The sequence below is a fragment of the Cherax quadricarinatus genome, chromosome 21, assembly GCF_038502225.1.
Source record: "Cherax quadricarinatus isolate ZL_2023a chromosome 21, ASM3850222v1, whole genome shotgun sequence".
Lineage (NCBI taxonomy): Eukaryota > Metazoa > Arthropoda > Malacostraca > Decapoda > Parastacidae > Cherax > Cherax quadricarinatus.
This window is the reverse complement of record NC_091312.1, coordinates 22,673,911-22,686,499: the sequence shown is the minus strand read 5'-3', so window position 1 is coordinate 22,686,499 and position 12,589 is coordinate 22,673,911. Positions and strand designations below refer to the sequence as shown.

The 12,589-nt window shown below is 44.3% G+C and overlaps 1 protein-coding gene across 20 annotated transcripts in view; it reads left to right on the top strand.

The window, feature by feature from the left end:
• bru1 (bruno 1) overlaps positions 1-12,589 on the top strand; it is a 507,347-nt gene that overhangs the window by 24,343 nt on the left and 470,415 nt on the right. The window lies entirely within an intron of this gene.

The window sequence follows — 12,589 nt, the reverse complement described above, 5'->3', positions numbered from 1 at the left end:
GGGGGAAGCAGACACGAGGCCTTGAATTACATATCGGTACGTCTGTCATGCATATTGTCAACAATTTTAGAGAAGATTGTAAGGAAAGGGATATTGACACATTTGGAGAGATTCTCTACAAAGAAAACCAGCACAGATTTAGGGAAGGAAAATCCTGTCTCAGGAATTTGCTAGGGGTCTATGAGTCTTTGATATACCTGTGACTAGTTTCGAGTCTTTTCTTATTCCGACATCCTGGCCCTGGGGTCAGGCTGGCATTTAGCTTGCCTGATCATCCAGACTATTGCTGTTGGGGGAACGCTGGCCCATATATACACACACACTCAGCGGCCACTTTATTAGATACACCCTTCCAGTACTGGGTGGGGCCTTAATTAGCCCCCATAGCAGCTTGAATTTTTCGTGACATGGATTCAACATGGTGCTGGAAACATTCATTCCAGATTCTGTCTGTTGATATGATAATCACGCTATCATCTTCAAGTTGCATTAGAAATAGCGATTCGTTAGACCAGGCGACGTTTTCCATTCTTTAACTGTTGTTTTGGTGAGCCTGTACCCACTGTAGCCTCATTTTTCTGATCTTAGCTGACAGGAGTAGAACCCGACGTAGTCCTCTGCTGCTGTACCCCATTCATTTCAAGGTTTGATTTGTTGTGCATTCAGAGACGCTTTTCTGCATACCACTATAAGGCATGGTGATTTGAGTTACTGTTACTTTCCTGTTAGCTTGAATCAGTCTGGCCGTTCTCCTCTGACCTCTGTCATTATCAAGGCGTTTTCACCCACACCATTCACTGTATGCTCTAGAGACTTGTGTTTGAAAATCACAGAAGGCCAACAGTTTCTAAGGTACAAACCACCGTTAGGCACCTACAATCATTCCACGGTCAAAGTCACTTAGATCACATTTCTTCCCCAGTCTGATGTTCGGTCTGAACTTGACCATGTCTCCCTGTGTTTAGACAGTGAGGTGCTGCCAACGTGATTGGTAGATTAGATATTTACATTAACGAGCAGGTATACAGGTGTACCTAATAAAGTAGCCACTGGTTGAGCTGGTACTTGGTAGGTAGTGATCGAGTTTCCTCTTGAAGATTTCTATATTTATTTCTGCAGTATTTCTGATGTCTGTGGGTAGTAGGTTGAATAGTCGAGGTCCACAGATGTTAATATGTACGGAAGTAACAAGTGGGGGTCCAGAAGGATTAGTGTCAGGACCGCAATTGTTCAGCTTAGTGAGAACAACTTGGCAAATACTTAATCCTGATAAGTGCAAAGTATTGAAAATGGAAGAGGGAGCCAGAGGTCAGCACATCCAATACAACTTGGGAGGAGATCTGCTGCAGACAACCTAAAAGGAGCTGAATCTAGGAGTAAGTAGTGCACCAAGCATATTACTAGGAGTACATGCCAGACATAATTTCAGTAGTATCCGCAACACTAGTTAACATTTACACCTGCTTTCAGGCACTTAAATGAGGATTCACTTATGATATTTATGAGATGCATCAATCCCATCGTGCTGAATGCAACGCCAACACTAAACCAACACCTCATCAGTCTTGTAAAGAAACTCGAGATTTGCAAAGGTTCACAACAATATTGGCGTAAGAGCAGAGGTGAATGGACTAGAGAGAGACTTGAAGAATTTAAAATAACAGCATCAAGATAGAGAACTACATGAGATATTTTCATAACATAAAATACTCGAGGTAGGGAGAGACTGAGTAGGGAAGATGACATTAAACTAAGGCTGAGCCACAGGAATGTTAGAAAGTACTTGAACGAATAAGTGAAATGAACTATATGAAGAGATGGTGGAGGTTACCCACATATATTTTGAAGAGTAGGTATGATTAGGCCCCTAGAGGCCAGGAGCTATAACTCAACATTTAGACATAACTAGGCAAATGCTAGCATAACGCGTTCATGTTTCTTTCACAAGTATGCAAGTGAATTCTACAGATAAAGATACCATCACCCTCACGAGATGAAGACGAAGTTTAGAAGGCGAGCATATTAACACGTTACTAGTGCTGGGCGTTGCTTACCTGTCCACCTGTGACACACACGCCACAAGACGCTCTCTTTTTGTTGCCACGACACGCCTGCACTCTTACCTACCATGTTTACCTCTACTCTCTCTCTTCCTCTTTTCTTCCCTTCCTCCCCACACTTTCTTCCTCCCTTCCTCGAGTGTAGTTGCTTGTGTGTTTGTAGTGTTGAAATCTATTTTTTGTTTTACGGTCGTTTCTTTCACAAAGAAACAGACGTCTTACGTTCATAACATTTGCTTTCCGACTGTCTGTCAATATTTTCGTCTCTATAACTTTTCAATCCGTGGAGTTATTTTGTGGAAACTTAAAATAAATTTATATGTCAACTGGACCAAGTGACAGGCATCAGACGCTGCTCCCAGTGTCATTGTTCAAAGTTGCAGCTTTACTTAGATTAGTCTGCCAGGAGTTGTCTGCCTGAGGTGGACTTCAGAGGTCACAGCCTTCTCGGTCGATCAGAGACCAGGTCTCTGATCGACAAGGCTGTTGGTACCAATCTGACGCAGACTAGCTTACTACAACCCAGTTGATCAAGACTTGTCAGGAACTTAATAAGTTCCCTTTTGAAGAAATGAAAAGTCATGTGATGTTAGGTGTTTATAATTGGTTGCAAGTTTCTCGAAGATGTACCTTTAACAGAGCTTGAGAGAGAGAGAGAGAGAGAGAATCAATATTAACTAGAATATTGCATTTCAAATGTGTATCAGTCTCCCTACATAACGTCACACTGTAGGGTACACAACTTCTGAACTGGTGGAGTACTTAAATGATATTTCTCTTAGATGCCACCATTTACCATGCGTCACACATCACTCAGCTCAGAGTGTCAAACGTCAAGGTCGCACTCGTGGCTTCAATTTTTGACATTACCTGCGATGTGTATCCCTACGCAACTTTTCAGACTTAATGTTAACAGGAACCAGACGTGATACCCTCCTGACATATGCTCGAAGTCGATGCTGGTTAATGGTTTTACATCACTAGTCAGGAAGCGTGGTCTGAGACCAGGATTCAGGGGCAGTGATCTTCATAACCAGTAAGAGATTAACAGACTGCGTGTGTTTATTTCTGCATGTGTTCGTTAATGCCTCATTTGCTTTTTTCGCCTGCCTCATAATACAGTATTGCTGTGCCACGTGTCTTACAAATTGATTCAACAATTACTGGCTGGAAATCGCGGGGCAGAAACTGGACTAACTGGTTTCTTCCAGAGGCGAGCTAGACTTTCCCCATCAGTGTTTTGAGTACCGCAATGTTCAGTATATCCCCACTGACCTAGTCGGCTTATTAAGATTACCCCACCTCCCCCTCACCCTTAATGTGATGATAGGAGCCACATACCCCTCCCCCTTCTTCCCCTACCTCCTTCCTTGCTGGTGCTACTGGACCGTCATCCCACTCCCTTGCTTCTCTTCCCTTCCTAGGCATCAGTGTGGTGTCTGCCACCCACCTTACCTGGAGTCTACCTGGGGAGTTTTCCGAGGATCAACGCCCCAGCGACCCGGTCCCAGACCAAGTTATTACTGCTGGCCGCACGAAGTCCAGTGTACTAACCAAAGCTCGGTTAATCAGGAACTGACTTTAAAAACCTGTCCAGTTTCGTCTTGAAGACAACGGGGTGTTTAATGGTAATTCCCCTTTTGTATGGTAGGTGGTTAAGTAGTCTTGGGCCCCTTACACTTACTGTGTTGTATCACGTGTACTCATGGCATCTTTCCTTTTCCTGGAGGTATTTCGCACTGTTTGCTGAGTCAGTTGCTTTCGTAGGGAGCGATTTCTATGTGCAGATTTGGAACCAGTCCCTCGAGGATTTTCAAGGTGTATATCATGATGAATTCTTCTCGCCTTCGTTCCAGGGAGTACAGGTCAAGGGACTTTAAACGTTCCTTGTAATATATCTTGAAACAAGCTGTGCGGTCACGTACCCTGAACATCAGTGTAGCGTTACGTACCATCAGGTAGTTGGAGGAGACAGCAGTGAGTGTTGGTTCTCACAGTTGTTTGGTACTTTATTAAGTTAAGTTTCATGCAGTGTTCTAAGAATCTTATAACTTTTGAGAACTGAACTGTGTCCGTGTTTTTTTATAGGTTGTGTTTTCTGCACTGGTCGAGTTTCATCTCCTGGCCCGCCTCATAACCTAGAGATCAACACTTGAGTAATAGAAAATAGTGTATTCAGCAAGAACAAATTTCAAATTCTGTTATAAAAAATAATAAATAAAAATTGGAAAAGAATACCAAAAAATAGAATTTACTCGACAGAGCGGATGAGAAATGAGAGACCTGTGTGGAGAGTATAGTTACCCACCTGTTTCACATACCTCCCGCTAGGACAGTCGCTGACCTAAGGCCTAGTTTCTAAAGCATCCACCAGATGGCAGGCATCGAGGTTTACCCTCCCTGCCTGTCCTGTCTCACTAGACGACCTGCTGTACTTGAGGCAACACCTACCCCTAGAACGTTCTCCTGGCTCCTTCCTTAACAGACGCCTGCTCGATGTACCCATATTACCCGCCATATCTAGTCTGGGGGTGTGTACATAACCTCCACGCTACCTTCTACAACATCTACGGCCTCCTATCTACAAAAAAATACATCATTACACCTGGGAATAGACATTTCAGATGTTTCTTTCAAGGAATACATCTGGTATCATGTCTACAAGGATAATAACAGGCTGGATAATAAAAATCTTCAAAACAACAGATGTCAAGTCAGTGGTGGCACTCTTGAAGGTACTTTCACTCTCATTTGAGTTTATACTCGTGTTGTTGTCAGCGTCGCTGCTACTGATCGGGAGGGAGGGGGAGGGGCTGAAGTCACCCATAGGCAAATACTTTTTTCTTCATTTTTTTTTCCAATGGTTACTTTTTTCTGTATTATATTGATCAGCGACCCCGAAAGCCCGATACTTTAAGAAATTTCACATAAATACGGAAAAGCTTATTCTTTTTAAAGACTGTTTGATTTTTTCACCATTATATTTTGGCAATTACAAGATTAAAATCCTGGCATAAACTCACCCCAGACTGAAACCCTGGCTGTCCCACTGACTTGTGCGCAAAAAAGGTGAAATTGCGGACCTGGAACAAATAGTTTACGGCTCACACTGAGCCAGTAAAGCACCTAAATTACTAGGAACGCCTTCAAGTCTTGAACATGTACTCATTGCAGCTGAGGAGAGGTACATGATAATATATACCTGGAAAGTACTCGAGGGCCTGGTCCCAAATCTGCACACTGCCATAACATACTAGAGTGAGAGATATGGGAAAAAGTGTAAAATAAACCCAGTGAGGGGCAGGGGTGCGGTGGGGACAATAAGAGAATACTATATCAACATCCGGGGTCCCAAACTATTCAACATTTTAACAGAAGATATCAGAAACACGGCTAGAACAAGTGTAGAAGCCTTCAAGAGGAAACTGGACAAGTATCTTCACCAGGTGCCAGATCAACCAGGCTGTGATGAGTATGTGGGGCAGCGGGCCTCCAGCAGCAACAGCCTGGTTGATCAGGCAAGCACCGGACGAGCCTGGCCTATGGCCAGGCTCCGAGAGTAACTAAACTCTCGAAATTTGTTGGAGGAAGTGTAGTAGTATAAACCCAGTAACAGACATGGGAACTGTATAACCCTTGTGGTTTAGCGCTTCTTTTTGACTATAATAACAAACATGGGTGTCATGGACATGATTGTTCAACACTTAACATCCGTGGACCAAGACTCTTCAACCTGTTACCAGCAGATATCAGAAATATTGCTGCAACGAAGACAGATTTTCAAGCAAGCTGAAGAGTTTTCTGATACAAGTACCGGAACAGCCGAGCTGTTGTGTTGCGGGCCGCTAGCACTTGCCACCTGGTTGACCTGGCTGTCAACAGGTGAACCTGGACTCGGGCCTGACTTCAGCTGTAGAACTTTCACGGGTAAAGGACAAGAAGTATACGTGTTAGGCCAGACCAGTTATGTGTACGTGTGTGTACTCGCCCACTGTATATGTATTCACCTGTATATGTGCTCGAGTCTTAGCTCCTGGCCCTGCCTCTCGACTAACCGCTTGCCACATTCACTCTTCTAGTCTTGTGCTCCCTATCGTACCTATTCTTGAAACTATGTATGGAATCTGCCTCCACCTCCTTTTCATCGAGGTCATTCCATTTTCTGACCTCCCTGAAACTGAAGAAATACCAACATCCCTGTATCTTGAGCTTCCCGCTGTGCCTTCGAGTACCTGTTTGCCGCCTCTGAGTACCCATGTTTGCCCTATTAATTCCTCAGAGTATTTTGTATGTTCCCCCTCGTCCTATCTCTGTTTTTTGACATGCTTAAAGGGTGGGTTCCATACTGGTGCTCAGTACTCCAAAATGGGAATGACTCTTAAGATTCCTGAAGGTCACTCTTAGATTTACCAGGCGAGCATTGGTTGTAGAGGTCATTCGGTTGATGTGAGCCTCTGGCAGTATGGTAGGCACTATGCTTACTCCCAGGTCTGCAGCCTTTGTCCCCCAAATCTATACTCAGTGTCCTCTCTTTTGGTCCCTTCCCTAAACTTTCGTAACTTTGCATTTACTGGCGTTAATTTCAAGCAGCCACTTACCTGACCAACCCTGCAGTTTTACATCCTTTTGCAGCCTTTTCCTGTCCTCTTCTGTTTGTACTTTCCTCGTTAGTTTTGAATTAGTAAATGAATATAACTGACTCTTTCATTTGGTATGTCGTTCACATAAGCAGAAACAGCACTGGTCCTAATACCAATCCTTCCGGTACACAGTTTGTTGCTTTTCCACATTCTAACTTCTCTTCCTGTACAGTTCCTCTTTGCTTCCAACCCCTAAGGTACTCTGAGGTACCGGAGTCCGTTCCCGGTTATTCCTGCTCGTTTTTCATCCCCCCCCCCTAGTCTCGTGTGGAGTACAGTATCGAATGCCTTCTTGCAGTCTTAAGAAAATGCAGTCTACCCAACTCTCTCTTTCCTGCCTTCAGTCACCTTGTAATAGCTCCAAAAGGCTGGTTCTTAAGACTTGCCATGTCTGAACCCGTTCTGGTTGCTTATGAAATCTCTCTAGGTACTCTGCCACTCCTTCTGACTGTCTTCTCCATTGCCTTACATGGTATACGTGGTAGAAAAACTGGCCAGCAGTTCACTGCTTCCTGCCTGTCTCCTTTCTTAAGTTCTACGTTCAAAATTTTCTAGATCTGTACTGTTTTGTGTATAGTCCTTGTGGCTTAGAGCTTCTTTTTGATTATAATTATAATGTACTGTTTTGTGCTTCTGCTCCCTCTTGCAGAATTCATGGTGATTGTGTACTCGCCTGTATGATAAAGCTCCATGAACTTTATCATACCTCTTCTTAAAGCTGCGTGTGTGTGTGTGTGTGTGTGTGTGTGTGTGTGTGTGTGTGTGTGTGTGTGATAGGTCAGGTCAGGTCAGTGATGTGCATATATAGTGTGCTCGCAGGGGGTGAAGCCTTGGTTTGTGATGTTGGTTGCTGCTTTTATCACCCTTCAACCCCTTCTATCCCCTTTCTACCCTCACCCTTCTTAATACCCCACACTCATCTCTTAACCCCACTCCATTCTCACCTCTACCAACCCCCCCTCTCCTTCCTTCCTCCCTCTCTTCCCCTCCTCTTCTTTTTCCTCCTCCACCCTTATCTCCCCGTCATACAGAATAGCTCAGCAGCATAATGTTGATGTATCCAATTTTTGTTTAATTAAAGAAACCAACCTTCCCCTGCCCCCCTCCTTCTCTCTCCACCTTCTTTTTCTCTATCCTCTCCCTCCCACCTTCCTGTTTTTCCAAGACATGGCACCCATGCCTCCGCGTACATCCTCCTTCGCTTCCTCCCTCCTTCATTCATCATAAGGATCCTCATTAGCATCCTCCCTCTTTACATCCTTCCTGCCCCTCCTCCATCCTCCCCATCTTCCACTTTTTTCTTCTCCTTCGTCCCCTTCTCTTCCTCCTCCAGATGAGTCACAAACAACGTGACCTTCGTATTTCTTTGCTTATATTTGTATATGCAAATTTCCAGGTAAGGGTTGTTACCTGGGCCTACTCCGGTGACCTCCGGAAGCAACTCCAGGTAAACTTACTGCTAGGTCAACAGTGACAACTAGTGTAAGGGAACACGCTCGACACTTACACTAGTGTCTAGTTCCTCAGGTGTGAGGGCAGGGTGCTACCACACCTTGTAGGTAGCAGATGCTTACTGTCTTAGCGTACTTGTGAAACTATGCACATCTGGGGCAAGCATGATCTTAGTCTTGCTGCATGATTATTTACGCGGCTTTGTGCACCTGTTATGTACTTGCCTATTTATGGTAACTGGTTCCGCCTCTCAGCTGCCCACTACTGAGTTCACTCTCTCCAGGCTGCATGAGCCCTATCATACTTTTTCTTAAAGCTTTGTATGGATCCTGCCTGTTCCATGTCCCTGTCTAGGTCCTTTTCTCCTCCAGTGCCATCAGGTTTAGTTCCTTTAGTCTCTTCTCATACTTCATACCCCTGAGCTTCTGGCCTAGTCTTGTTGCCAACCTCTGCCCTTTTTTTCCCGATTTCTTGGCATGCTGGGTCAGGTGTGGTTTCCATACTAGTGCTGCATACTTAAAGATGGACCTGACGGATGTCATATATTGCGTCGTGAATGACTCCTTGTCGAGATTGCCGAAACTTACGGTAATTTTAGATTTTCTAGATGTGCATTTGCTGTGGAAGTTATTTGCTTGATGCACCTCTAGGGTAATATGCTTGGTATTATACACCTCGAGGTCCTCATTGAGAAAAGTTTGTAATCTTTTTCTCCCTAGTCTGTGCTCAGTTTTTTTTGTTTGCCCTACACCAGTTTTCATAATTTTACGTTTGCTGGGTTGAATTCCAGTAACTACTTGTCCCATCAGTCCTGCAACTAATCCAGGTCCGTTGGTAACCATTAATTTCATATGTTCACATACACAAGAAAGAGTACCGATCTCAGTACTGACACTTGTGGAACCCCATTCATCACACTTGCTCCTTTGACTCTTTTTAGGTTTTGCTCCAATCTCTTGTGCGGTATAGTATAAAGTCTTTTACAAGCCAAAAACACACGATCCGCCCTTCTTTCCTTCACTACTTTTACCTTGTCATACAACACAAGTAGGTTTGTGTGAGAGGATTTACTATCTAATACCTTGCTGGTTGTCATTTATGAAACCCGTTTGTCCCTCTTTTATTAATATTAAGTCTACATATACTGACTTTCACACTGCTAACAGTTCCCCTGTATCATTTGACTTGAATATTTTGGCTAGTGGTTCATAGTTCTGCTCCCTCTTTCAGAACTCGTGTAGAGATAATTATCTGGTTCCATTGCCTTCAGGATATCTAGCTCACTTGTACTGTACCAGTACTCGCTCGTGTGTTTTTTGTTTGACACTGGTAATGTCCTGTTTCCTCGGATATCTCATTAAATCTTCTCTGTAGCTCCTCTGATTTTAAAGTCATTTCTTGTGAGCTCTCCTGCAGCCTTATTACTTGTTCTTTACTGCTGTCTTCCTTCCGATGCGGTTATATCGTAATTTTACTTGAAAATTTCCTTTTGATGCTATGGCATTACATTATTATTCAGCCTCTTTCCTTACCCTTGTATATTAGTTTCTAGTTCTCGCTTCCGTGTCTTTGATTTCTATATTTTTTGTTTGTGGAGGAATGTGTGTGTATATATATACCCAGAGCCTGCTAGCCGCAAGATTTAATGAACACTTTCCTCAACAGGGAGACTGTAAAAAAGTACAGTGGACACTGTTACACTTACCAGTATGATGTTCTTATTGACACCTAGTTCCTGGTTCATAACCAGGCTGAATGGCCTTGTAGACTTGACTAGTGGACGGAGTTTGGGACTGACCGAAGGTAAATATAAAACACGTCGATATGACACTTTGACAAGCTCCAGAAGATGATCATCTCGCTTGCCTATACCAGCACCATATATATCAACCAGGTCCTTACCTGCCTTGCACAAATTTAAGATTTCGTGAGTCATGCCCATTAACTTAACGCCCTGCTTCATGATGGTGTCACCATATCCAAATGTTATCAGTCAATATAGCACTCAGTGGTAATGTCCTCTATATAAAAGCAACTCTTGGAGTGTGCATTCCTGCTCGAGTCCAGTGAATACATAAATGAGTTTTGGTACTTGACTCAATGACCCGGAAAGATGTTACAGATGCGGAGTCTTCTCAGTAGTACGCTCAGGTAGCGGTACTAAATTAATCGAGCTTTCCGGTTGAGGAATTCTAAACGTTCATGGTGTTTGTCTGGTTCCTGACACAAGACTGATGCTCTCAGATATGCAGAAACACTCGAGACGTCCTATACACCGGCTAACCCTGCGGAGCAGCGCCAGATGACTGAACAAGGTGAATGTTAATTATCAGAAAATCAAATGTTAGAAAATCAGTCACTGTGACATTCATAAAACTCGTTTGTTCTGAGATGTAATAACAAACATACCTCAGGCTCACTGTAGCTGTCACCTGCCAGGCACAGAAGGGATAAGTCACTATGGAGGCCACTGATACATGGCAACTAGACAATTCCCCCATCTTTTCCAAACTCTTGCACTTTTTTTTTTTTTTTTTTTTTTTTTTTTTTTTTTTTTGTGTGTGTGTGTGTGTGTGTCGTTCAAAGATATGCGCGCGCGCATATCTTTGAACGACAGCCTTGCTCTACTTTTTCTGTTGCTGCTCACTCCCACTACAATGCATTCAGGAATTATTTCATGCCTGTGGAGTTTAGACTTTTAAAGTCTAGTTTCTCTTTCTTTCCCCAGGTATGTTTTTTTCCAAAGTTTGCTTCCGTAAAGGTATTTAAGATTCTGTACCGCATGGTTACTAGCACCTAGGGGCCGCTCATATTCTATGCTCTCTGTGTCAGAAATGCTTAGGGAAAATAAAAGGTCCAGCCTTACTGGTTCATCCACTCTTTAGTTGTCTGTTATATTGGCATGAGGTTTTCCATCGCCACTTTTATTATCTTGTTCGTCTACATTTCTGGTCCCTCGTGTAACTCCAGATTCTTTGTCCTTGTGGTTCAATTTTTCCTTGATTAGCGGCTTTGCATTTCTCATGTGGACTCCGTTAACCACACTTCTAAAAGTTTCCACCATTGATCTCTTGTTATTGTATCCCTGCCTTTGTATCCAGCTGTTTGGTGGTTGGTTGTACATCACTATCACCACCTTGGTTTCCCCAGCCTTCATTATGCCTATGTGCAGGTGTTACATGTGTTGAAGGTGAATATGTGCAGGTGTGGGCTATAGATACTCTGTCATAACGGGGTATGACAAACTGGTTTCACTTGGTGTAAATTACTGCTTTTTACTAACTAATGTACTCCAGGTTACCATAAAAAGAGGATTCGGCAGTACTTTTCATCCTTTGAATGAATATATCGCCATAAAGACAGTATTGGACAGTTCCATTCATCCTGTGACTTGCGTATCCCACAACCTGAGGATCCCACAACCTGAGGATCCCACAACCTGAGGATCCCACAACCTGAGGATCCCACAACCTGATAATAAACATAATATACTGCCACTATGGCAGTACATTTAAGCCCATATAATTAATCCACCCGGATTAGTGAAATTTATTTCATTGTTTAGTACTTGTGTTTAGAATGCTGTACATTGTTAGATGGACGAGAATTCAAAGCACTTGCAGTGAGACTGAGGCACCGTGCCTCACCACCCTAGCTTGTAGTGTGAGGCACCGTGCCTCACCACCCTAGCTTGTAGTGTGAGGCACCGTGCCTCACGACCCTAGCGTATAGTGTGAGGCACCGTGCCTCACCACCTTAGCTTGTAGTGTGAGTCACCGGGCCTCACCACCCTAGCTTGTAGTGTGAGGCACCGTGCCTCACCACCCTAGCTTGTAGTGTGAGGCACCGTGCCTCACCACCTTAGCTTGTAGTGTGAGGCACCGTGCCTCACCACCCTAGCTTGTAGTGTGAGGCACCGTGCCTCACCACCCTAGCTTGTAGTGTGAGGCACCGTGCCTCACCACCCTAGCTTATAGTGTGAGGCACCGTGCCTCACCACCTTAGCATAAAGCCTGGTAGTGTGAGGCACCGTGCCTCACCACCTTAGCTTGTAGCCTGGTAGTGTGAGGCACCGTGCCTCACCACCTTAGCTTATAGCCTGGTAGTGTGAGGCACCGTGCCTCACCACCCTAGCTTGTAGCCTGGTAGTGTGAGGCACCGTGCCTCACCACCTTAGCTTATAGCCTGGTAGTGTGAGGCACCGTGCCTCACCACCTTAGCTTGTAGCCTGGTAGTGTGAGGCACCGTGCCTCACCACCTTAGCTTGTAGCCTGGTAGTGTGAGGCACTGTGCCTCACCACCTTAGCTTGTAGCCTGGTAGTGTGAGGCACCGTGCCTCACCACCTTAGCTTGTAGCCTGGTAGTGTGAGGCACCGTGCCTCACCACCTTAGCTTGTAGCCTGGTAGTGTGAGGCACCGTGCCTCACCACCTTAGCT